At 40.1% G+C, this 27,387-nt stretch overlaps 1 protein-coding gene across 1 annotated transcript in view; it reads left to right on the top strand.

The window, feature by feature from the left end:
• The first annotated feature begins 22,510 nt into the window (after positions 1–22,510).
• LMO3 (LIM domain only 3) overlaps positions 22,511–27,387 on the top strand; it is a 69,053-nt gene continuing 64,176 nt past the window's right edge. Inside the window, exon 1 of the mRNA XM_088055822.1 lies at positions 22,511–22,607. The gene's annotated coding sequence lies outside the window, so the exon portion shown is untranslated. The remainder of the gene's footprint in view (positions 22,608–27,387) is intronic.

The raw sequence follows: 27,387 nt of genomic DNA, 5'->3' as shown, positions 1-27,387 counted from the left end.
AGAGGGGTGTTTTGCCTGTTCCCCACTCTCAGCTAAAGCTCCTTCTTTGACAGCTGTCTTTGCCTTCTCCACTCACTCTGTTCCTTGCCTTTCATTTATTGCCCTCAGTCTTGGACTAAACCTGACACCAAACCAAACATGGAGCATGACTAATCACACAAATCTATTCACAGCCCTCCTCAGGGAATTCTCAAGCCCTCGTAGCAACAGTTATTTTGCATTTCCCCAGCTCTTTCCTGTACCACGAGAGAAAGTGACATCATGTCTGGGTAAGGAATGATTCTTTCATATGATCATTGCTCTACCCTTCATTTTCTCTCTCCATTGTAGTGGCATTCCTTATTTCTCAGATGTATTCACAAATTACACATCCTGAGCTGATTTTTCTCCCTCACAGTGACCTTTCAGAATAGGATGTGCACCCAGAATGAAAACCAAAGCGAAAACACACCAACAGCTTAGATGTCAGCTGAGACAGACACTTGGTAGGGAAACCTCTTTGGCTGCTGAGACCATGTTGGTATTTTCTGACAAGTCTAATTCCAATCTACTCCTGCCCACAAAGCACTCCACTTGGAAACAGGAGTAAACTAATTGTTAAATATCCTGGCCTTAACATGCATCAGATATACAGAACATTTCACCAACCTTTCCCAGACAACTCTCTACTGAAGCTACACATCTAAATGTTATGGAAGTAGCAAAACCATCTCAGCATGAGCAATATTTTGTTCTTGGAGTGGACATTTCATTTCATCTTGCTGCCTGTTTGCTAGGCCTTCCTTTGTCAGACTGGCATATGCAGAGTTGCCTTTGGGAGTCCCTGGGTTTTGTCCAAGGTCTTTGACTACACCTCACTAGACCTTGACAGGATTCACTGTACTAAGGCATCCCACTGGCTATTTAGAGACCAGCACGATGTGCCAAGTTAAAAACAAGACCTACCTGACCTATGTGACACAGCAATTCCTTGAGAATAATTTCTCCATTACTGTGCCTTGACTTTTCCTGCTGTAAAATGAAATTTGGCTGCTCTTGTGAGTGTTTTGAGCATGACTTGCCATTTTTATTGATGGCATTAGGCCAGATATTGTTTAACTAAACCCCAGTTGTGTTTGAGATGGGAGAGTGTGCTACTAAACTTCCATGGTTAGTGCAAACCCTACCGAGAGCTCAGTTTCTTCTGCACTTAATCACTCTCTCATTGATTTACAATTCTATTTTCTGCAAGGACAGACTTCCCTTGTTGTGTTTATTGAATTCAACAGTATGGGTTCATAATCCTTCTCCTTTCTCATTTTAACATTAGAGAGAGTGAAAGCTTCTCACTTTCAAGCTGGGAGCTTTCAGTTCCATCACTAAATGCAGCTGGAACAGAAATTCCTACCTTTATAAATTGTATTTTCCCCATCAGATGAACAAACCCAAATCTTCTGTGCAGGCACTAAATTCAGACATTCTAAATCCACATCTGGAAATTGAACATTGACACGTATCTTCTGGGCAAAGCTGCAGCTATTAGATGTTATTTGAATGCCAAGGTCAACCATTAAAATTATTCCCTCTTCCACATCATTATAATATTGTACTACAAATGTCATCAGGATTGTGACATGGATTGTAAGACTATAACATTAATTTTCAGCTGGTTTGCAATTATATTTCTTTCACTGTGGAAGTGTTAGCTGTGATTTGATAAAGAATAATGCTGTGTCAGTACCTGGGAAGGAGAATTACAGAGGAAAGATCCCAGGTACTGAGAATTCACCAGGAGAGCTACGTCCCTTGAAAATGGTCCAGGTCAAAAACCAACATGTGTCTGTTGAGGCATAAAGCTAAAATGTACATGATCAAATAACCCATGGACCATTTCACAAAAGGTACTTGCAGCACATTTCTGGTTCTGCAGATATTTCTCCTCTGTCTCATTGGACACAGCATTCTTCACTCTTTTTGTACCAATCCCCAGCATGGTGCTGAGGCAGAATGTCCTGGTTCCCTTTGCTCTCACTTCGTCTCTGGGCTCTGCAGTTGCAAATTCTGTCCTGGTGTGGAGACCACAGCACAAACACGGGTATTTCACAGTGAGCTCGAGTCACTGCTGCTCATCCAAAAGCTCTTTCAATGCTCACTCTTAGCAAGAGCCATAAAGTAAAGTGGCAACAGAGAGGGAGTTGGCTGGGAGTAGTCAATGACCTTGAGGGAGGGAAAAAAATGGTCTTTGAAGACTGGTTGTAAACAGTATCTGAGCACAGGAGGCTTAAATCATGTTAGATGTGTACTTGTCCATTCTGCTTGATGTCAAACAAGAACCCTTTTCTTCTTAACTCTATACTTATGGGTATAGAAACATGTGATGGCTATGTCCCTGTTGAGGAGGAGACAAGAGGACTACTTGATTCAAGGAGTAACCTGTTGCATAAATGTAAAACCTTACAAAGGGGAGGCCTTGTAAAATCACGGCTCAGTCCTGCTACTTAGGCTAAGCAGAAAAGGGAAAGAAGGACTTAGCAGAATTAGAGGTTAAAAAAACCCAAATTATGTAACCACCATGTGCTCACATTGTGGTGTACAGTGATAAACTGCATTATGTTTGTTATGATTTAAAAGTGTATAACTGATAACTGGCTAACTGCTTAAATAGCTGGGTTTTTGCAATAAATGGGCTCTCCTTTACACCTGCATGAAGAACCTGTGTCACTACAGACCCTCACTTCACAGTAACCTTGAGATGAAGCTCAGTGTGGAGGGTGGACACTTCATGCCCAGTGAGAGGAAGTGGTTTTGCAATCAGCTGCACAAGCAGTCATGTGAAAACCTTTCCTTTCTCAAACAGGAGAGGCAAAAAATGTTTTCTTTTTTATACAACTCAGCACTGTTACCACTCCCATGTTTTTCCCTGTTAATGCTAACTCCAAAGAGGGAAACTGCAAGGCAATAGTGAAATACACTTCAAATTTTTGTATCCTATGAGCTCCTTGGGGTTTTGATTGCACCCTCTACTACTACTTCTTTACATCCTACTACTGCTATTACTTACTCACCTCCTAATCATCCTGAAATGATGATAGTGTTAACAGCAGTTAACCAGCTCTCCTCTAAAAATACACTGTTTGATTGTGTAACAGTGAGGAGATGTGAAGACAAATAACTTAATTACTCTGCACTTGATCTTTTCATACCTCAGCGTCGTCCTTTCCTGAGGGAGAGGCCACAGCTCGAGGAGTGAGGAGGAAATAGGTTACAAAAATTTCTGAGTGTTAGCCTGTGAAAATCCCAGTGAGTGGGTATTAATAGCAAGCAGTCAGCTCACGGAGGAGACGAACAAAACTGAATGCATGCGGGAAAAAAGTACCTCCTGAAAAGCACAATAAATTGTACTATGAACCCTCCAGCCTTTAAACAAGCCTGTGACATAGTAAATCTTCTGTTACTCCTCGTAGCAAAGGTTCTCAACTCTCCTGTTGTGGCACACATGCAAAGGCTCTGTCTGAACAGCGCTTCAGAGTCCGAGCTGCCAGCAGTGGGGTCCAGGCTCATCACAGGCTCAAGGTACAAGCCAACAAATTGAGCCACATCTCTGCTTGTACAACTGCCTTAGACAAAAAAACATAAAGCACTGGAGAGGCAAGGAGAAAGTAACCCTAACCCAGGGTTAGGGAAAAGGGAGAGGAGGAGTTGGCAGGGACCCCAGAGAGCTGGCAGTGGTTCCTGGAGGCACATGGGTAGTGGTTAGGTGACCAAGAGGTGATGAACATCAGGGAGGAGTCAAAGGTGAGAGGGATACAAGAGAGAGTTGGCATCAAAAGGTGCAAACCACTGACCTAACACAGAACTATCTTTCAGCAATTGTTTCTCAGTCTCTTTAGTGGACTTATGATTTTCAGTTTTCTTCAACTTTTCTATTCCAAATATTCAAGTTTCTTGTGTAACAACAGGCAAACCCTCATCTAACAAGATTAAAGCCTTTTGTCCTTAAACACCACTCTAAGCAAGTCTTCAAAGTACAAAACTTGTTGCTTTTATTAAAAATATGGAATGCATTAAGCTTTCCCCTTAAGATCAGTTAGTTGGTTCTTTCATTTGGTTTAGACACTTCAGTTGGTAAAGAAATTTAACTTCCTAAACTATTTTCTATAGCCTCATGAATAGCCTTGCTTTTTTTACCTCTCTGCTCTCAGTCTTACCCTCCTTGGTAAACCTGAGTGGCCAGCAGGTTAGACTTCCACCTAGGAGGAGCTTCATTCACTTTTAGTGCTAAAGGTGCAGATACCAAAAACCTCAGAACAACAGGTACATCTCAGGGCCCAGAGGTGAGAAGGAATGCATCCAGTCCTTCCAAACCCATCATCTCCTGCCAGGTCACACAAAGTGACTGCAATCTATCCCACAATCCCTGCACTTTTATTTGTCCAACTGCTCAAAGGTGACAAAGAGTTAAGTCTCTGGACAGATGTCTTCAATGCAGACATCATTCATTTCTTCTCAAAGAGATATTAGAGGTGTCCACTAAATTTCCATCCCTATTTCTGCAATCTGTGGGTCCTTCAAGCTAAGATACCTGCTCTCATATCCTCTGAGAATTTCAAGATACAAAATTCAGACAGAATATTTTGTGTATCTCCTCATCTCTGCTCTAAATTCCTATAAAGAAAGTGGCTTTTGACTATAAACTTGTTCTTAGCTCGTGTATTTTCTAGCATATATTTTTATACCTAAAATGCACATAAATTGTATTAGAATTGTGTTTGCTGGATAGAGAGATCATTATTATCCATACTGAGGATCACACCACATAAATCTCAGGAAATCTCTGGAGCCAGGACCCAGAAACTGGTTCAGAGCAGAAGTCCAAACTTGGTGCTCACTCTGGTGCATCCTCCAGGGCTCCTTGACTCCAGAGGGTGTCCAGAGAGTACAGTCATTTCAAAAACTAAAACTAGTGAAAGCAACCACTGGCAAAGAACCTGTTGTTGAAATTCTGGTATCAGACATCATCCATGTCAATTCACAAAGCCACTTTAACCCCTGGGTTACCTACACCAACTTCACCTAAGTGGTCACAGGTTCTCTTTCACCCCTGTTTTCCTCTAAATGTGTAGGTCAGACAACAAAGATGAGAGACAGATAAAGACACAGGTAAATAGTTGCCATTGTGAGCTATCTGAAACCAAACTGGGCTAAATTTCTTGGAGACTCTGTATGTGGTTATTGTGTGATAAATGCCATGAAGCTTTTTTTTATTTTTGGCCTTTACTCTCATAATCTTCCAGACACTTTAGAGATGTCTGTCACCATGTCAAAGGCAAAAAAACCTCTTTCAAGGAAATTCTCATCCTGGACATGTGCTATCATAACACATCAAGCAGAAGACCATGAAAACAGTGGGGAGGTACCCATAAATACAAGATTTTGGGGGGAGAAAAAAGATAAAGGGCATTTACTGGAAAGGGACATTCTATATCTCCATTTCCCTGGTTATGCTGTGTTTAAATCAGACAGAACATTTCTCCATTTATTCCTAACTAATTCTGAAAATACTATATATTCTCTGTTTACTTTCCTGTCTTTGCTGTGGGTGGCTGAAAATGGTTCACTTCCAGGTGAAACCACCTAGCCTTTTGACTTCAGTGTTTTTACATAAAACCCACCTCATTCTCTGATCAATACATCAGCCACCTCCAACACCAGCTCACAGAAAAGACTGGAGTGCAGCTTGTACCTCAAAAGCTAAGTATGAAAAAAATTAACAAGCAAGAAAATTAAATCATTAAAACTCATCATTATTTTGCCCAAAATATTTCATCATAATACTTTGCTCTCTCTTGCTGCTCTAGATGGCAAAGCACGTTCCTCAGGATGATAAATTACATTATCTTCATTTTACAGATGGGAAACTGAGGCAAAGGAAAGCAAATAGACTTTCTCAATGAATTGATAATAGGAAACTTATTTTCTGACTCTCAGTCTGGCAGTCTATTCAGTAGACTATCCTGTCTTTAATTCCTATTTGAAAAGGGTGAAAGAAATAAATGTGCTGTTATGTTAGCTTTTGCAAATCCATTTTCCCTTAGCACCAAGACAAAAAAAAAAAAGCAAAAAAAAAAAAAAAAGCAAGAGTCAAATGCTTAAAATAGTTAAAAATATTAAAGCACACAATAAGACTATTTAGTTGCATTTACAGCTGGCAGGAGACTCTGACATCCTATTTTTATTTTATATTTTTTATAGCTAAAGATTTCATTGTACTACCTGAAAATCATGGTAGTTTGCCGACAAGCTTGCAGCTTCAAGTGCTCATTTTCAAGCCAACTGTATTTGAAAACAATGTTTGGCACTGAAAATAAGCAGAGATATAAGAAAAATATTAAAATCGCTATGGGAGTGACAGGAAAAAATGGAGTGAGACAGATTCCTCCAGCCTGATCCTTTATGATTCTTTTCTAGTTATTGAGTATATAAATTTCAATCCCCTAGTACAGCTGAGGGGGGAGAAAAATACATGATTATCATATCACTCAAAGCTGCACAACTTTAAAATCAGCTCCAGTATAAATTCACTCTCTATAAAATGACTTTTAATATTCTTTTCCTTAACATAAGTATTAAATTTTGTATGATTAAAAATTTATTTACTCTCTCTTCCTTAATTTAGATTTTTATTTGTTATCATTGCCATTCCCATCTGATCTCAACAAAATCTATCTGTACTTTATGGCAAGAGCATACCACTACCTGTGACACATCACTGGGATTTGAAAGCTAAGCCTTAAAGCAAATTAAAAGTGACCACTCCAACCTGGTGGCTCAGACCACGTGCATTATGCTGCTGTTTCACAAAGGGAGAAAGGGGAGGAGGCAAAGGAAGTGAGAATCCTTTCCCTGGGTTGGGAAAGCACATGTGAAAGCTCCATGTCTACTCTGCACATTGTGACCCACTGGAATTTTGTCATGTTAACTTGTCATGTTGGTTATTCAGGGTCTGAATGCACCCCAAGAAAAATAAAATAAAATAAAATAAATAAAATAAAATAAAATAAAATAAAATATCAAATAAAATATAAAATCAAATAAAATATAAAATCAAATAAAATATAAAATCAAATATAAAATAAAATATAAGATAAAATATAATAAAATAAAATAAAATAAAATAGTCATGCAGAGTTATGTTCACTCAGAACATCATACCTGAATACTCAAGACAAGGTAGCTCCTCCTGTGCCTGTACCAATTACAAAAATAAATTTAAAAACCCCTAGCAACCTAAAAGCTGCTATGATCTATGATAAAATATGGTCAAGTAAATGCTGGCAGGAACATGGCCATAACCACCAGTGAACTAATATCCTTTACAGTCCATGACAGTTGTTTTGTGAAATTTCTTGGGGTTTGTCAGTACTTGTGTTTTTTTCCAGTCGTTCATTCTTAAAATGAATTTTTTGTGCATGTTTTTCAGTGGATTATAAGGGAATAGGAGTGAATCATTTTAATCTAAGAGTTGTTGACTGAAAAGGTGTATAAATCAGATGGTTTAATTATTTAATATTCCTGCTCTCCGTGCCCTACACACATTCACACGGGCACACTACATCACCGACCACAAATTATATATGTTTCAGAAAAACATAAGGAAGGATATTGGAATATATCCTTCTGACCCAGCATTATCCCATGCCCACCAGCAGTCCCTCTCAAGCAGAGGAAACCACAACATTTCCCAGGTAAAGCATCCCAGCTCCCACTTCCCCCCACTCGTGCTGATCCCACATCCCAAAGGCGGTGTGGACTCTCTCTCCATGGTCTGGCCTAGCAGGATTTGGAATGCACATCAGCTTTTACTGTCTGCCACACGCTGCAGCAATCCTGATCAAACCTTTTCAGCTGTGAAGGAATGCCCATAAAAACTGCTGGCTATAAAAATGCACCCAGGTGGCTGTTTGCAGGTTCCATCAGTCTGACCTGGAGGGACCAGCATGGCTGGCTGACACATCACCGGCCTTCTGCTCCCTCTCACAGCTTACCCTGAAAGATTTAAACATGCTCCATAGAAAAGTCAGATTTTGAAATACTAAACTCCTACTCTGAATGGAAGAGCTTCCCCTGCACATCAGGGAGTGGGTCCACATTAAAAAGAGCCGATGATGCCTCTTCTGGAACAGCAGCTCATTCAAGTCCCAATAAAGACCACCAAGAAAAGCCCAATTTGAAGTCAATGTCCACATTTTCACCTTAATATAAGCTGATTTTGGCTTACTGTCTCTATGTACAAGTAATATCAGATTTGTCATGGAGTCTTTATTGAAGATATATTTTAAGCCCTCTAAACTGCATGAAAAACCCAAGGATTATTTTTAAGAGCTATGCTCTTTTTCTTTCACTGATCACTGTTAGAGCAAATCATAAAGGCTGAACCATTCTTGCCAGCTTTATTGTTTGCATATATTTTAAATAAAACTTTTATTCTATTTAAAAACACTTTGATGTTACTTTTCATGCATCTTTTTTCCTTTATAAGAATGTTACAAGAAATTATTTTGGGCAACACACCAATGTGCAATATCCACATTGCTTTAGTGTGTGAAGGATGCTTTTGAGAAGGTGCAAAAGAACAATTCCCTTCCAGCCCTTGAAATGTGATTAAAATATAAATTGAATATTCTTAGATGAAAATTAGTCCAATTGTTTAACAGTCCAAGTGTTTGCATCCAAGCCAACAGAAGATGCTTTTATTTAATGTCACTTAGTTTTAGACCAATTAAGTGCACAGGTCCTTTTGAGGAAATTATGCACAATTTTAGGTATCACACAGGTAGATAATAATCCACTCCCATTGTTCAATAATCCTTAGGTTATTCAGGCCATACCATATGCTCCTTATGTTCAACAAATAATTCAGTCTATGTATCAGCCTGGGAAAGAGGGAGCTGTGGTCTGACCATATTGCAGCCTTCCACTGAAGGGAACCAACAAGAAATATGGGAAAGACTTTTTACAGGATGATGTAGTGACAGGACAAGAGGGAATGGCTCCAAAATGAAAGAGTGCAGGTTCAGATTAGACATTAGGGAAAATTTCTTTACTGTGCTATCTTGGACAATGGTCCAATGTCATAAATTACACTGCAAAGATACAATAATTAATATTCCAAAGACAATGTTGTCCCCAGCCTTAAACTGGGGTGGGGAGGGGGATGTGTGGAATTCAAGCCTAAGCTGTGTAATGTGATGAAACACTGAGTGAATGTGGTGACCTTAAAATGCCCTTGGAGAGGGCCAAGAGCAAGGCAAGTTCTGTAAGAAGGAACCTGAGCTTGAGGGTTTGAGACTACACTGGATGGGATATGAAGGGATTAAGACTAAAACTACTGTGAAATTTCTGCACACAGACCCCAAAAACGTGGGTGCAGTCAGCTGCTGGATGACAGAGTCATCACGAGGAGCCTAAAGACAAGACATGGTACAAGCCACAACTGCACGTGGAACTCAGTGCCATGATCTTTTCTTGACATGGTGGTGCTTGATCATAGGTAAATATGTAAATTGAGGTATTTTCACAATGAATCAAAAAATTACAATGTAATAGCAAAACAGGTTGGGCTGATGAATCTTAAAAATAATTACAGTGTGGTATTAAATATTTCATTCTCTTACCAGTGTAGGGTAAGATGACAGATAGGAGATGAAATTTTAAAGTTCAGTCTATCTATCTATCTACCTACAGCAACTATCTCAGCATTTACACCGTGGTCATCACTGCTTTATCTAAGGAGCTATCAGAGCAGTTGTGAACTGGAGAGTTAAAAGAAAAGACCTCTTTTTATCTCAAAGGTCATGTGGATGCTATAAAAATACGGATATGCAGTTCTATAAAATCTTGCAGGTTAAAAGGTACATCTATTAAAACAAAACACGTGTGCAGATTTGTGTTTCCCTGCTCCAGCCTTACTGCAGGGACACAGCTGAGCTGTGCTGGAGAATGTGGGTCCCCTCACTGGGGAGGAAGCAGCAAAATTTAAGAATGTGGGAGGTGACATCCAGGACACCCCTTTATTAATTTCAATTAGTACTATTCATGCTGCTTTGCTGATTCAGTTTAAGATATGCAAATAATAGAGAACGTCTCATCAGGGAAAGCTGATCCACCTCTTGTCCTCAATGGGACACCCAGAGAAATTCAGGCAGCAGCAGTTCCCCATCCCATGGAAAATAATCCAAGGGTCTCCTCCACCTCACTCAAAGTCTTGTTCCAGGCTTGCAAAATCTCTCCTTTGAAAGGCAGTCAAACTCTCACTGCTTGCAAAAAAATGGGAAGCATCTTCTCCTGCATTTCATGAATCTGGTCAAATGCAGAAGGGAAAAGCAAGGGGAAAGCAAGAGAGTATTATTTTAATGCAAATATTACCCTCCTCTTTTACAATCTTTATCAAACAGGCTTGACACTCAATAACCCAATTAGGTAAATGGAAATTTTTACTCAATTTATGGCTGTATAATCAGGCATAGTGAGGAAGAAAGTGACAATGCAAATGGGGAAGATATCAAGGAGATTTTGTTCCCATTGTCAAAAGGTTTACAACTCCCTAACAGAGACATGTTGAAAAACCTTAATTTAACCTGCCCCAATTATTAAAAAGCATCTGTGAAGAAATTTATTTGAAACCAGTAACTTGGTGAATGAACAGAAATTCACCCAGTTTTCAGAAATACTAAGATCCCATACTCCCACTGATTTCAATCAAGCCTTAGGGAAGTTCATGATATGGGAAAACAAAATGTCCACACACACACACAGAGGGAAAAAAAAAAAAATAAAAAGCACTCTTGTGTTATGACATTAAATTCTAGGTCTAATGTTGTGCTGGGAATAGTTATTTACACTGCTGGCAAATTTCATATCGGAAATCCTAGTCCACTGAGAATACTCTCCCCAACACTCTTCTCCCCCCAAAAAAAACCCTAAAACACTATACATTTAAAATGCCTCTGTTTTTTTCTATGTATGAAATTTCATTAATTGAATTCATAAGTACCTACATATATATAAATTTATAGGTCTATGTACAGAAATATCTGGCTATATATCATGTGTGATGAAGTGGAACTTCACATGCAGACATAAACCCTGTACTGTTGAGGCATTTGTGTTGATCTGAGTCCATTTCCTGTTGGTAACAAAAGTAAAATCTCAGAGCATTTATTTGTCTATTTACCTATAGATTTAGGTTCCCTACTTCTCATACTCAGACAGTGTTTCCCAGATCAGGTAGCTGAGTCACAGAACCAAATAATTCTCAAAGATCAGGAAAGCAATATAAACTTCTGGTAATATCACAAGACAGGTTAAACTTACATGATAGATTAGAGTGACATACCCAAATACTGGGTTATGCAATAATACTTTTGGTAGCTAGGCAACTTTTAAAAATCCTTCTAGTTAATTAATTCAAAGTCACAGAGACTTACATTTCTAAGTAACTTAACTACTTCTGAAATGTTTCCTAGCCTAACTTGTCAAAATGCATGCCATAATAAACTTGAGCCAGTTTAAATCCTGAAGTATCTTTCTGATGTTTAAACAGCTGACTGTTTCACTGCTACCTTTTCTAATTAAACTGTACATTCTGCAAATAGCAATGTGACAAAACATGCTAATTGCTAATGTTTGAGTGACCTCCCGAGACTGGCCATATGTTAGGAAACTCTGCTTAGCAGTGACTCGTTTGTGTGCTGGATTTGACAGGGGCTTTATGGAAATGGAAAAGCCAAGTGTTCACTACTCCTGGAATGGGACTAATTCTGGACTGTTCAATGCATTTAAAAATATGGATTCCATCTGCAAAAGCAGGCTGACTCCATTCCCACTGCAATCAGTGACTATAGGTCAATGCTTCATGCTTTGGAAAAACCTCAACTGTGACAATCACAAAGGATTCACTTCCTAATGAGAAGTTCCCCTCTGAGCCCTAGTACAACTTGGATCAGTAACTCCACGATCACACTGGTGCTCTCACACTTTTATAGGGCTCCAGTCTTTAAATAAGTGCCAGCAGAGGCCCTAACACACGTCCCTTATTCCTTGCTTCTATGGTCAGTTTCTTCACAATTCTATATTGCACAAGATAAATACAGCAGATGCAATTGTTACATCTAAAGTGCCAACTAATACAACCCCAGTGGTGTAAAATAAATGCAAAGGCCATTTAATGCATTTTCTTGGGTTTGTAAAGTAACTGTAGGTGTTTGCTATAGTAAAACCCAAAGCATCTCAAGCACTCTGGTAGCAAGTTACCACTCCCATACCTTTCCTTGGAGCATCTGCATCACTTTACATTTGATTCCTCTGTTTCATAGCAGAGTGCCCAATAAAGCCACGCTAGAGTTCCCCTAGTGTCATGAGAGAGAGCTCATTGTCAATGAAACAACTTTGCTCCTTTAATGTTCACAGTGTGCACCTGCAGGTAGTGCTTTTAATGTGAGCTGGGCATTTTTTGATGGTTACTGTACTTTGGAATCAGCAGAATAGTGTTTGATGTTTACCTCTATCCAGTTTTGTTCCACTTGCTCAAATGGCCATCCTCTTCATCCCCCTCTCGAGGTTTGTGACCCAAAGTCCAACCACTGCAGAAGTTTCACAATTTACTCTACAAATGGAATTACATGCCAAATAATTAGACCCATAGCAGAATAATTATTTGCAAAAGCAAGCCAAAAGGCATGGTCTTCACCAGCCTCATTGCACCTGTTATTAATCTGTGCTAATATAACACTAAAAATCAGGACAAGACGGAGTAGGGGGAAGAACAGATTTGGGGGTACAAAGGAAGGAATCCAGTAGAGAAAAAGGAGAAGAAAAAGTGAAAGAACTGTATGATATACATTAAGAGATTAAAAGGAAAAGCCAGCAGTTGTTAGCATTCAACCCTAATATTATATTTTACCAAAGAGAGAACTAAAAGACATTAACTCATGTGTACTTTCTGATTTGTAAGTGTCATGCTAAGGGTTAGAAGATGAACAAGTAAAGGATAAATCTATTTGGAAACTGTTGTTTGAACTTCCTTAGCATGTCTTTGACAGCAAAGCCAGTCCTTATAAACTCTTCCTACAAGGACTTTAACAAGACATTTTAAAGATAAATGCTCACAAAATATTAGCACAGAGAAAAATCGGAATTTTTAATCACGAAAATTTTCACTGCAAATTTAATTCTAAAGCTTATAAGCATCTGTCTGACAAGAATTCACTCCTATGCTATAAGAAAATAGAAATAACTTGAAACCAAACTCACAGTCATTATTTCACAGGTTATCCATACGCTGAAACAGAGATGTATGAAAGCTATGTGAATCTATGAATACACTTAGACTATGTACAAATAATAATCAGAAGGAAAGGTTAAATTTAAATAATTATTCATTGCAGCAAAATCAGTCCCTACTCTCCATAACATGTTTCTGGAAAGTATTTTTGGATTAAGTCCTGTGATGATGAGCTTTAATTTCATCTTCCATGCATAGTTTGGTTTAGTTGTCAATAATTTTAGCTAGTCTCTTAACAACTAGCATCACAACTTCACTGCACTTCTGCATTTGTCACCTGAAATAAATGTATCTTTTCCTCTTTAATCCCTCCTGTTCATTGAGGTGTCCCACATCTTCATTCTCACAAAGAATGGGGAAGTGAGGGGAAGAGATTTCTGTACTTTCTACCTTGTTTCATTTTGATCAATACACTTCAAGCTTTCAGTTTCCCAGAGGGTCTTGGCAGCCAAATTCCTGAAGCGCAGATTAAGAGATGACATCCTGAATTATGGTCGTTGTTACAGAATTTAGTGAAGTGACCATCATAATTGCAGGTATTCCCAGCAAGCAGTCTAAGCTTGCTAGACTATTTTTCCAGATTCAAACCTGTATTATTTTTTTATTTTTTTTTTCATAAAGTACTGACTCTTCAGTGTCAGGTGTTCCCCACCCAATATCCAATATAGGTGACCTTCCACCCCAGGTTATTTTATTTCTTCCAGTGAGAGCAAGCTATCCCCTGATTAACCTCTTGTCTTAGGAAACATAGACACTCAACCAGTTCACAAGTCCAGACCCCTCCTCTCCTCTCTGTCACAGTGTCCCTTTTGGAGTTTCCACTCCAACCACCCAGGCTAGCTTGACACCGTCGACCTGCGGGGGGACACCCCTCCGAATCCTGGGAATCAGAGGAATGGCTTGATGGAAGAGACCACAGCGACAATGGAGGATGCAGGAGTCAGGCTCTCTTGAAGGGCAAAGTCCAAGGTTTATTGAGTCCCCACATGGACCCCCAACCTCAGGACTGGTGCTCCAGAGAGCCCCCATAACAGGGATGACAGCAACTTAAAATTTGGGGGAGGAACCAAGGGAGGGGACAGATCCCAAACCAATGGGAAACAAGGGGGGAGTGTGAAGGGATCAGAGGGACATTGGAAAGAATCAATGAGGGAGGTTCAGGGTGGAACCTCCTCTGTCTCTGCCCTATCACTCGATGACCCTCCCTGAACTTTCTAGAAGCTGGGAGGAGTAGCCAAGTGACAGACAGGGCCCAGAGGGGAGGAACAGGGAACATTCAAGAACAAGAGGCAGGTACAAGGCTGGATTGACAACTGGGGTAGGAGGGTACAACTTAATAACAAAATCAGAGGGGAGAGAGGAACAAACCGTTAAGGGAACAACGTGGGGAGCAAATTAACAACACAACACAGCACCTGGCCAGGTCAGGAGCTGAGCCAGTTTCCTTCTCATGGGTGAATCACCACCACTGCAGACTCAATGCCCCCCATTTGTAACCAAGCACTGTGACCATGACCATGGCTCTATCAGAAGGTCAATAATAACTTGGTCAATAATAACTTGGTTGTCAGCTTTGGCTTAGAACTCTAAACCTCGCATTCAAACTCCATTCCAGGGCTGAGATCCACTTTGCTATACATCCATGTCAATGACTTCGAAGTTACGGCAACTGGCTTTCCCTCTGGCCTTGACCTTGTGCAAACTTGTGCAAATATTCCCTTTACATTCACACAAAACTCTGCTGTGAAGTCCATCATTTGAATCCCACTGTTTTAGGATGGGCCCACGTAATTTCTCTCACTGTGCTCTTTGGTTCCTCCTTTCTGCTGTGTCACACAGGAGCTGCTGGTGTTCCCCCTACACTGTGATTTCTCTTTCACCATCAGGTCACAGTGTTCTTGTTTATAAGCCACTTGTCACATTTCCAGACTGCCAGTGTATACTTTCTCTAATGGCCCATTATACATAGGTTTTGAAAGAGTTCTCTGCAAACACCCACAAAGCCACGCCAATTACCTTCCTTCTTTTAAGCTCTTCCCAAGGCACCCAGAAAACCTCTTGCTTCAACATCAAACTGCCATGTTCAGAGATGTTTTCCCTTTCTCTCCCCTTTGCCCACCCCCACAGCTGTTCTGGGTTTGGGCACAGGGAGGCCGTGTCCTGTGACCACTGCTCCCACAAGCTGCAGGGATACCAGAAAAGGTCATCACCCAAAATAAAATCTGTATGAAAAGTAAGGCAGTTCCTTAAAATGTTGGAACACTTGACATAAAGGCAACAAGGAAAAGGCTAACTTATGTTGTCATGCAAACACCAGAAATTCTAAAAATAAAAGCAGCCCATCAGACCCTTCATTATATCCCTCAAAGTCCTGTGTATGCCAATTTTTTTCCTGCTTTTCTGTGTTCTGTAAGTAGCTGGGACTTGAAATGAGAATGCAGGTTCATCTTTTCCAGCCTTGCAGATATCTCATCACCACAGCATTACTGCAAGTAATGACACACAGACACTAATTCAGAGTGTTACTACCTCCCCCAGTCAGTCCAGAGGCACAAAGCAAAACTGCAAAAGTTCTTCAGCGTGTATAATTTACAAGATGTTCTTAAATTAAAAAAAAAAAAAAATATATAAAAGCCTGTCTTAATAACAAGTGCAAGATCTGATATCTGAGAAATATATTCTAGTCTGCTTCAAAATGTTGGCATTTTCAAGACAAGACCATTTAAAGGGCATAACCTAATGAATCATTAGCACCAAAGCCCATATAAATTAAAACTATAATAAGATGCTTTTAGAATCATCACCCCCCCTTTTTTTCTGTCCACCCTTGTTATTTCACTTTCAGAGAATATCCAGAAGCACATTTACTTAAATGTCTCTTAAAAATGGCTCACTCTGATAGATTTGATGGACTCCATTTTTCTTCTGTCACAGGAAATAAATTGGACCTGGTGTTTTTAAAAAAGAAAAAATGTGTCAGATCAGATTCCTATTCTCAGTAGAAGGGGAAAGACATGTCTCTCATTATCAGGATCTGCCCTAATTTTAGATTAAGTTTTACATTATATGAATGAATTTATATATTTACTTTCTTTCTACAGGTGTATACATAAGGTAATAGCACATTTGTTCACACACTGATATTTCTGTGGGGTTTTCTGAGAATTAAATAATCCAGAATAGGTTCTTCTCAGGATTATATCAAGATTCTGTAGTATTCAGAGTCATTTAGGAAATGGTCCAGGGAAGGAAAAGGCAAAGCAAAACAAAACAAAAATCCCCACAAATATAAACAATCCTCAAATATTTTAGCTCTGACTGGCCTCTGTGGACAGAGAAAGAGCCACAGTTCCCAGATTCTGAGGGAACCACAGGGAGGAAGACTTGACCACACTCCCAATGGCAAGATTTGATCTGACAAGGAGGAGATATCATTTCAGACTCTGAAGCCTTTCCTGAGCTTTATGTACAACCCATCCACAGCAACTGACATAGAAGCTGCTGTCCAGTGTCACACAGCATAATTTAATGTGATGGAAATGCAAGTTACTCTTTTCTGAATAAGCTCACATTTTTAATTTACTCTTTTTTGGACTCTCATATTCTTTTCCTCCATCCCCCAAAAGGAGAAGCAGTATCTCCTTAAACTTCTTCCTAAAACACAACTATATCACCATGAAGGATGGAGCCAAAGAGAACTGTTCTTGGGAAGTTTACTTGTAAAATCTTGCCAGCTCTGAATAAATTTCCTTATGTGATTCTGCACAAATTAGTTCTCTTTGATTTAACTGGCCTGTGCTCTTTTTTTTTTTGTTGCTTTTTGTTTTTCCTTTTTATTCGTTTTTACACACAGAAAATTTGTGTGACTTTTTACCTTTGAGACACAGATGTCTGCAAAGGTGGAATAAAGCCAATCCAGGGACAGAATAAGCAGAAAAATAAAGCCTTAAATGTTTTAAGTCATGTATCAAATATAGATATAATAGATATCGTTTTAAAGTACATTAAATTTCTATAGCAGTTGAACTGACAAAGCAGCAATCTGAATTTCTCACCCTGCTACCAGAGGTTAAAGATGCCAAGATCTGAGATTTGCATCCAACCTGTATCAGAGGGAGGGTGAGAAACGTAGGGCATTATAAATAAATAAATCAAATAAAGGCAATCCCATTTAGGAGTTCTAGTTCTAAGTCATTTAGTTGCTTCCAGAAACCCACCCACATGTACAAACATGAAAATGAGCACCTATAGTCTGGATGCTGGTACACCCACTTCACCAGACTGCTGTTAGTCATTTCTAGCAAAGTCTCTATAGCACAAGCCAGCATATGAGCCCAAATATTCCATTCTATTCTGTTTTCATCTCCTTACACATTACTGACAACTGAAAGGTGAAAGGAGTGCAAGCTAAATAGAAGTACTAATTAAAGGGAAATATTTTCATATTTGTTTTGATTTGAATGGTATAAGTGGGATGAGCAGAAGCAAGGACTCACTGTATGGAGAAAGGGGAGGGGACAGCAAGATTTATTTATGAGAGATGCATCATTGATTCATTAAACAAAACAACACTGAATTGTTATGCTAGGTTGAAAACAGTCTCACACTGGCAAAAAGAGGTGGATGGACAGTAGCATAGTCAAATAGTCTGCTAATTTCTGCATTTTCCTGTTTTTTTAAAAAAAAAAGTGTCAGAATGAGCAGTGCGATCTCTTTGCGATCGTTTTCCACTGAGCTGAAATTTCCACTGAGTTTTCACAAAGACTAAATATCTGGGGAATGTGGAATTCCACACAGTGTAACATCTCTCTCAGGATACAAGCATCCATCCCTCCTGCTTCCCTGCCAAGGGATGGGTCTCTTAAGCATTACAAGCATGCTGTGCCAAGGAGTAGCCCTCAATTTGGAGAGGCTGATCAGAACTATTTTAGCCAAAACCACAAATCGTTTCATTTTTCCAAAAAAGGAAGAGAATTTCATAAAACTGATCTGGCAAGCAAGATCATGAGCCTAAGGAGAGCCCAATTAAATTCAACAGATTCTCTCTGATGTGGCAGCAAAGGGGAAGAAGCACTTAAAGAAAAACTGAATCATAAAATAAAAGATAATCTGTTCACTACACACAATTACAAGGAAGAGTAAATCATTACAAAAAAGGCTTAAATATGTAATCTACTTCATTCATTTTTCTCCCAAGTATAAACAAAATGTCTTTATCCAAAGTTTTGAGGGCTTATAACTAATTAAAAATGTTCATAACAAAACAAAATTACTTGCTCAGTCCAAATAACTCCCTGCCCACATAAATCAAATCAGCCCAGAATCACAAAAAAATTCCCAGCTTGCCTCATGCTCTTCAACCCTCAGCAAAAGCTCGGCAAAAAATAGCTATGCAGCATGTTCTGAAAGTTAAATTTGGGCTATTTTGGACCTCAGGGAGAATAAATTCTGAAATCAAAGAATCTTCATGGAAACCCCCTATCACCATTTCCTTTCTATTAAGTGAGAAGCTCGATCATTTATGCATCTCTGCAGATGATATGCATGGTAATACACAGACACCTAAAAAATAGCCTGTTAAAAGGACCAGATGGGATAATTTTCAGCAACTTTCACTCATTTTCGAGCAGCAAAGAGCAGAGGTGTGACATCCTACAGCCAGATAGTCAAGGTCTGCACTAGAGTCGGTGTCTGAATCATTTTAAGGTGTTGTTCCCACACATTTGGCAGACACCCAAGCATCAAAGTGAAAAAGATTCACATAGGGCTTAGACAGCTGACATCTCTTAGCTACAAGAGACTGAAGAACATCTTTTGATGTTTTGATGTTTGGCTTGAGATGGACACTGGGTCAGGTTTTTTCAGTGTTCTTAGGATCCAAGGAAATTGGTGCAATATTCAAATCCCCACCATATGAGAAACATATTTTAATGACCTCTCAAAGGTATTTTGTGAGGTCCAGACTCAAACAACTCCAAGCCCACAGCCTGGACCCTCTGATTCTGGGTTGTTTCTCAACGAAACTTCAGAGTTGGGAACCTGCCTGTTTCCTTCTCCCAGTTTACTCTCACCACTGTCACTCTTGCCTGGGCTGAACCTTGACTATTTTGTTGCCTTCCACACATTTGTCTCAAGCTCTCACCAAGGTCCCATGAAATAGGGAGAAAGAGTAGGGTGTCACTGGATTTTGTGTCACTCATGCAAACTGATGTGGGTATGACAGCAAACGAAAGTGTGTGCAAAGCCCAGATTGCAGATCAGTCCACCTCAGGCTCATCACATCAACAAGGCTACACAAATTTTGTGCTGAGGTGGGGCATAGTTGATTAATACAAAACCCACCTTTCGTTGTCAGAACATAACCTAAGGTTGCCTAGCAAAGTCTAGACAATTGAAAATATATCAGCTTTCATAAACTTCTGGAAATAATTCAATTTTGTTAATAACCTACAGCCATAAAACTGGTATCAGACTGCCAAGATGCCAAACATCAAAGTCTGAGAGAGGTGGATGTTTCCTAGTGTTTTCAACTCTTTACTCTCATATATTTTAGTGATGAAAAGCATTATTTCTCTTATCATCGTCCAACTTTGCAGTAAGCAAAGTTACTCACTTTCAGAGCACTATTTACACTGATAAAAGTAAAATAAAAAAAAAAAATTAAAGAAAAGAAATCTGCTTAATACTTGTACTTACAGTGCACCAGAGAAGAGTCAAAGCCATAAAATTAGACTTCAAACTTTGCCAAGGACAGAGGGAGCTCACAGCCGCTGTTCAAAATGAGAAATATTTAATTATGCAGAAACTAATTAATATTAGAATTACAGCCTTTTCCTTACGTAGGTCTTAATCCACACTTTGTCCACCTCTTACTCTGAAGCTCTTGTTCAAACAAACACGTACAGACTCTCCTTAAAATTTCATATTCCGAGAGGATCTTTATACGGTGACCTTATTCTGATTATTACTCCATGGTTTTACCGTCCCATTTGTTCCCGAGCAAAAAGCATTTAAATTCCAGAGTAGCTCCACAAACTTCACATGTGGCTGACAGCGAACTCCCGGCTTTCCAAAGGTTTTTCTGATATATGGTGCCATGGGAGCCAGAGACATACCCTTTCAGAAGTGTGAATGGAGACAGCCCTTCTGAAATTCAGTGTCGGGGGCACACTCCGCGGTCTGTGCCCAGGAAAATGGACACTGAGGGGAAGAACAAAGCTCAGAACCCTCTCATGTTGCTCAAATGTGCGTGGACAGCGGCACAGCAGAGGTCTTGCAGGTATCTACACGGCTCCTAAAAGTGGTGCAGGTTTGGCAGAAAGACAGCTGCCTGTCTTGGGTCATTACCTGAATGTGCACAGCCCCAGTTTTATTTTGTTTTTTATAAATCATGCCTGAAGTTGACACCTAAATTAATATCCAAATGCCTTAGTTAGCAGACTCAATTTCAAAGAGTAAAAATGCTATGAATGCAGCAGATCTTCTCTAATTTATCTGAGAACACCAATTCAAGGCTGGAAACAATGAAACAGCCACAGCTCTATACACCAGTTTCTGTGTGTCTATAATTTAAAGGTACCTAATGCACTCTATTTTAAACTTCTATTTTCAGTGGTTTCTAGCTTTGCCAAACTCCCAGAATCTGCACTGAAATTTTCTACAGCAAAAGTGTGCCTCAGGCTTCCCTTCCTCCCCTTTTGTTTTCTGAGTTTCAGTTAAAACTGCTTACCTACTTCTGAGAACAAAGAACTAGGAGAAAAACATGTTGTTTTGTCCATTGTTAAAAAAATATATATATATATATCCTGACAGCGAATCTCTACTGTCTCCTTCTTTTGAGTGGGATGTAAAAGGTCACATAAAAAATCACCCTCACGCTAGGGATATGAGCTCTTACATCCCTGTGAAAAGCTGCCCAAATTTGGCAAAGTTAAGAGCCTCCCAGGGATTCTGGTTCATATGCATCAGGAGAGACTTCAGAGATTAACTTTCATATTTTCCCAAGATTCAGCTGCCACTTAAACTCTCTAATCCTTTCCCTGTTCTTCTTCCTCCTGTCTGCCTGGGCTGCCCTGTGGCCATGCCCATGGCCTGAGAGCAAAGTCCCCGTGTTTCTCACCTATCCCCACCCAGGCACCCCAAAAACTCTTAGGGAAGGGGCTTCAAAGCTGTGCTGTGCCCCTCAGCTCAGCCTTTCAGGGGGAGAAAATGAAATAAAAGGGAGAGAAGAGCTGTGGGACATGAAAGCGAAATAGCAAAGCACCAAGAGACAGCTGGGTGAGCTAAGGCAGAGAAAGACAGCAGTCAAAAAGGAGCAGGAAAGTCCTGAATAGGGGAAAATGTAGGGAAGACAATGGTACAGCCAAAATTTAGGAGTCCTGCATTGTTTTCTACAAGTGGAACTATCAGGAAGGTGGGCATCACATTGCTGGCTGTGCCTCTGCCACCGGCATCAATGCTGTTCTGGCCTACAACCTGAAGATTCAAAATTGCTTTAAACAGCCTTAGACTCCACATGATTCACTATTTTAGACTTTTTCATTTTATTCTCCCTTTTTTTTTTTTTTTTTTTGACAATAGAGGAGCTAAATTAAAAATATTAGTGATGAAAAGCCAAGTATACTGGTATTCCACACAGGAAATACCAGTATTATTGTATTTACATACAACCTCTATTGACTTCCCTTATGAATACAAATCATTACACTGCTTTTAATAACAAAATCACCTGTCTAATTCACTGCATGAGAGAAACTACCTTGGGAAAAAACTTTATGGTGGAAAAGGCTAACATCTATAGGATCTATATCTTATCCTTTACAAGAGATGTAAATCAATTAACACAAGGTATCACAACAGAAAAACAAGGATAGTTTTCTGGTCAAAGTATCCCATTTTTATCACTGAAAAATAAATAGGATTCTATCTCTTTTATTCCTTTGTACAGTTACTAACTGTGTGCTCTTTGTTTGTGAATTCCTGATGCAAGGCACCTGGGGTCAGGTTGGCAAAGGTGCCAAATACTCCCACCTGAAATGAATAGGAGCAGTGCTTTCAGCGTATAAAGAACCATGAGATACCAAACGTTAAAGGAAAAAAAAAAAAAAAAAGAAAAGAGTTGTGAAATGTTAGCTGCCTGAAGTGGATAGGCCCTGTTGAAAGCTGCAGTGTCAGTGGTTTAGCTTTCCCTTTCTGAGATGGGATGAATCCCTCTCTCTCACGAGGATTTTGAAGTACTGAATTGATCTTTCTTTGTGAATGACTTGCATATGACTTGCATACCCAGGTAAGCACAGCACAGGGAGGAAAGAAACAACACAAGGTTTTGTATTATTTCTGGGGTTTGAAGGTGCTAGCTTATGTAAGGCTCAAAAACTGAAGAAATGAGATGTTTCATAACTGAGTCCTTGTTCTGTGGCTGGACTAATGGTATGTGTTCTTCCTTCAGGACTGTGCTACAGTATGCTTTTATTAGGGGATGCATCAGTCTTGGGCCTTTGAACAAGACTTGTTCTGAACTGTTACCTTAGGATTTTCTAATTCTCTTCATTCTGCTACTCCTGGTATTCTCCTGCCACAGAGTCTTGTTGAATCCTCACTGAGTGTCTGAGTCCATGGGAAAAATCATTCATGGTGGTGGCCAGGGAGCTTTTCAAAGCAGTTGTTACAGGGTTCACCCTGCAATAAAATGAAAATTGGCGTAACAGTTTCTCTGCTGGGGTACCAGGTGCCCACAAAACTGGTAATTTTCATACAATCATCAATAAATACAGATAATTATTGGCAAGGAGCCTAGATCCATCCTGGTTGCTGGGGCTCTGATCTTCTCACACCTTAGGTAGGGTCAAGCTTGGGTAAATATATAACTATGGATCCCCTGGGAAAAGCTTGGGAGCTCCAGGCTGCACTGGTGGCCACTCAGTAGGTGGCATTATATCCCTAAAGATGGTGCCAAGACCCACCCCTTGCAGGATATTTTCTAAAAAAAAAAATCTTTCACACACAGTCCTTGCCTTTGGCCCTCATTTGTACTTTCAGTTAAGCACTTCCACCCCGTCTCCTTTCTGCAGAGGGCACAAACTGAACTGGGAGTTTCAGTGCTCCCACCAAGTCCTCAAAGGATTCTGTGCTTGACCTCTCAGACTGCAGCACCTTCTGCACCAAGGGGGTCCTCAAATCCCAATCCCTTTTCTGCCTTACCAGAGGCCTACATTTTGGTAACTGTGTTCCAGCTGGTGACTTGTGTGTGCCAACCCTTAACCACTCATAAAACTCTGAGTATTGGGTATTTCTAGCAAAATTTCCTCAGCTGAGGAGTCTGTGAAACTTGCACATACCAGTCTTGTTCCTGCACAGAAGAGCCTGAAATTATTGGAGGACTGAGACCACATTTTCTGCTTAGCTCACAGCTGAGGGCTCCACTTGCTGGTAGGGTTCAGAAAGAATTGGAGACATGCAAACAAAAGGTAGAAATCTGTAATGTTTCTTGGAAAGAGGCTTTGAAGGAGAGATTTAGTCGGAGAGAATATGGAGACTTAAGGTGTACACCCGTTACTGCAGCATTTAAAAGAAATGCAAGTTAGAAATGGTCTTCTGTAATAGTAAGCCAAACCTTGGAAGACAGGAAAAAAACTACACCCAGATCCCACAGAGACTCCTAGAGCTTTTTAACTCCACTCTCTGTGTGTATCCCCATTGACCTCCAAGGCATAGGATTCATTGCAAGTGGATGGACAGACCTATTATTTCTTAACTGACCTTTGAAAATAGGATTATTTCTTAAACCTCTGAAGTACTTTGGCAAACTTTGTCCCGAGTTGTTTCTGTAGGGACAATAAGCCACACTGCATTTGAAGTTTCCTTCTATCCCCTTTTTCTCCTTACACATGGTGCCTCCTGTTTAAGACTTGACAGGGAGGGCTTGAACATAAGCAATCACTTTTTATTTATGGATGTTCTTTTGTTTAGTTTTTCAAAGAGTGTGTACAGAGAAGGCACAGCACGACAAAGGATATAATAATTGTGAAAGAGAAACTTGATGCCAGTCCCTAGACTGGCAAGGCTCTGTAGGTGAGGCCCTCGTACCATCACAGCGATTACTTTGTCGAGATTGAAACTGTAGTTTGTGGAATTTGGCCTTAGAAAGAACAAGCTGCCTGTATTTTGATATCCTCCAAGGCAGGGAAGGGGGGGATTGGCAGGAGATGGCAATATGCCCGAAAAAGCCATTTAGAAAACTGGCAAGGCTTTAATTTTTTTCCTATGAAAATCTTGCCGGTTGCTACGATTGTCTTTGAACCACGTTCTCACCGACACTGTTGCTTCTCCTCCTTCACAGTCAGTTTATTCAGTTGGTTATGAATGACTTTCAGCTGCTCTGCAAGCTGTTATTGTCCAGGCTCCATTGCAACCAGAGGTCACTTGCATTTTCCATTATAAACCCAGGTTTCCAGGTGTTTATTATAACTTGGCAGTTTTCAAATCTGGGTTAAAAATTGGTACACTTTTTTTTTTTTAACTTTTTTTTTAAGGCCAGATGGGCCTTTTATCCTTTCTGTTCTTCTTTTCCCCACCTAAATTTTAACCTTTTAGAAGCTGAATAAAATCTCTATCAGGTGCAATGATAAAAAATTATTATTGGCAAAGAAATTGATTTCTCTAACACCACTAGTATCTTGTGAGTGATCTTTGTGAAATATTCTTCATCAGCCACAGTTTGATATTTTTATATTCTTTTTTATATTCTGTTTATGAATGTACCTTCATTTTGTGCAATTCCTACACGACCCTGATCCAACATGTAGCCCAATCCATTTCCCAAGGTTTCAGTGCTTTCAGTGAACTTCATGGAGTTTTTCCCTTGATCCAAGCTTTAAAAAGGTCCTAATTTATTTGCCAAATATCTTATAAGGGGGTTGTGCTAAAATTAGTGCTCGTTGCTAAAGAGCAAAGACCAAGGATTTCAGTGCAAAAATGTGTACCTATTCACTAAGTTCTGATGCCAAGATCCAAGATTATTACTGATTTTAAAATGGAAAAGCAACCAAGACAACAAAAGTTCTCACCTCTATTAGAACCTTCTTGATTGATCTTTGGACACTGAACATCTGAATTTCCATCCTCTGCATTAGTAAAATCCTTGAAACTGCTAATAGGAGGTCAATAAAAAAGTTGCAACACTTGCATTCATCTTTCTTAGATTAAATTTAGGAGATTTATTTAAATTATACTCCAAATTTCTGTTGCCAGAAAACAAACATCACTGAAATACCTCCATCGCATCGTGGTTTCAAAATGTGCGCTGGTTGAATGGACTCTCTTTTCTTTTTTATTTTGTTTTTTATTTTAATTCTTCAACCTCTAAACGATCTTGCTCCACTTCTGATAATGCTCTTCAGTGACTCCTATGCTGCAGTCTCAAGCCTGATACAAGGTACACGACTCTATTTATCACTCCTCAGCGTTCTGTGTAATCTGTTACAAGCACAACAGCTAGTTTTACATGGGCGCACTTTTTCATTAAAAAAAAAAAAAAATAAAAAATAATAATAAAAAAAAAAGGCTTGCTTTCACAACTGCTTGTATCAGCGAGGAGTTCCTTTCCCAAGCCCTTGCTTGGCAGAGGAAGGGTGAGAGGTGTGTGAAATCCATTGGCTGGGTAGCCAGCGCGAGGAAATGCCACTGCTGTATTGATTTAACGTTGCTGCCTCGCGTGAGTAATTCTCCTTTGGAGAACCAGTCCCGCTGACCTCGCTGGGATCTCTTACCTCGGGACAAGTAGGACTGGACCCCGAGATCGATACAGCCGCTACCGCGGCGTTTTCACAACTCAAAATCCCAGTGATGTCACTCGGTCGCCAGGCGCTGAGCTGTCACCCTGGCTTCCGCAAGCAGGCCCGCTTGAAGTTGAAGGATTAGGCACATCATCAGCTCCGAAGGGTCTGCACGGGTTTTTGGGGTTTTTTTTTCATTTTAAACTGACAACAGCCTTCGCTGGATGCATCCCCCGCTATCTCGCCTGTCTCCCTTGTCCAACCCTAACAGGGAAAACAAACCATTGGGCAACAAAATCTTTCCCCAGTCCTTCCCCCCTGGAAGGGACTGGTTGTGGGTGACTGGGAGGAGGGCAGGGTGCCTGCAAAAGGGCCCTGAGGAATGCAGTGTGAGCGCTGAAAATGAGCCCCATTGCTCAGTGTGCAAGGAGAACCATGAAAAGCTCGTGTGCTACGCTGGGACCGTGAGCTCCAGGCAGGAGAGGGAGAGGCGAGGGACCCGCCAACTGCAGGGGATGGGAGGTGTTATCAAATTCAGGATGCGCGCTCTCCCAAACTTTTTTGTTTGTCTGATGGCCTTGGGCTTTTTCTACTGTAGCTTTCAAATCTCTGGCAAACAGCTCGCTGCAGCTCCACGTTTCAATCCTTTGGGGGTTAAATAAAATGAAGGTAGCTGTGAACTCTGTTCTCCTTCAAACTAATGGACTGTTTTTTCCCCTTCCTTTTTCTGCCTCTCTCCCCCTCCCTCCACCCCACCCCTCCCAAATAGCCCCCTTTGTCCACTTTTATGAATTGAAACATGCACACACACTTGCACACGCAGGGAATCCTGCCCATTAATTAAAGGACTTGTCAGCCCCAATCCTGGATTCTTACAGTGCAGGAAATGTCTCCCCTTTTAAGTGCAAAACCATAACATTACCATTTCCCCAAGTGCTCTCTGTTTTAGGCTGCTTTCCTAATTAGAGGGATGATAACAGCCCTGCTGATTGGCATTATAAAAGCACTAGTTTGGCTTCATCTGTCCCAGGTGTGCTGTGTAATTTTTTTCTTCTCACCGTTTCAGAGCAGTACCTCTCTCCTTCATTGTTCCTTAAAGTTTTCATCTGAGGAATTAATACAGATAAAAAGACATTAGAAAAGAACCTCCACTGCCAAAGCTCATCAGTGGAACCTTTTATCAAAAGTACAAACTATACAAGTTAGTTTTTTTTTTTTTCACCCTTTTGTTTCTGAGGGTTAAAAAAAAAAAGGAAAAAAAAATAAAAAAGAGAGAGGAAGAAAAGAGAAAAG

This window comes from Pseudopodoces humilis, chromosome 5, assembly GCF_049639895.1.
Source record: "Pseudopodoces humilis isolate 2021_Gansu_Grassland_sample_001 chromosome 5, ASM4963989v1, whole genome shotgun sequence".
In the NCBI taxonomy this organism is placed as follows: Eukaryota; Metazoa; Chordata; class Aves; order Passeriformes; family Paridae; genus Pseudopodoces; species Pseudopodoces humilis.
This window is presented reverse-complemented; position numbering and strand designations above follow the sequence as displayed.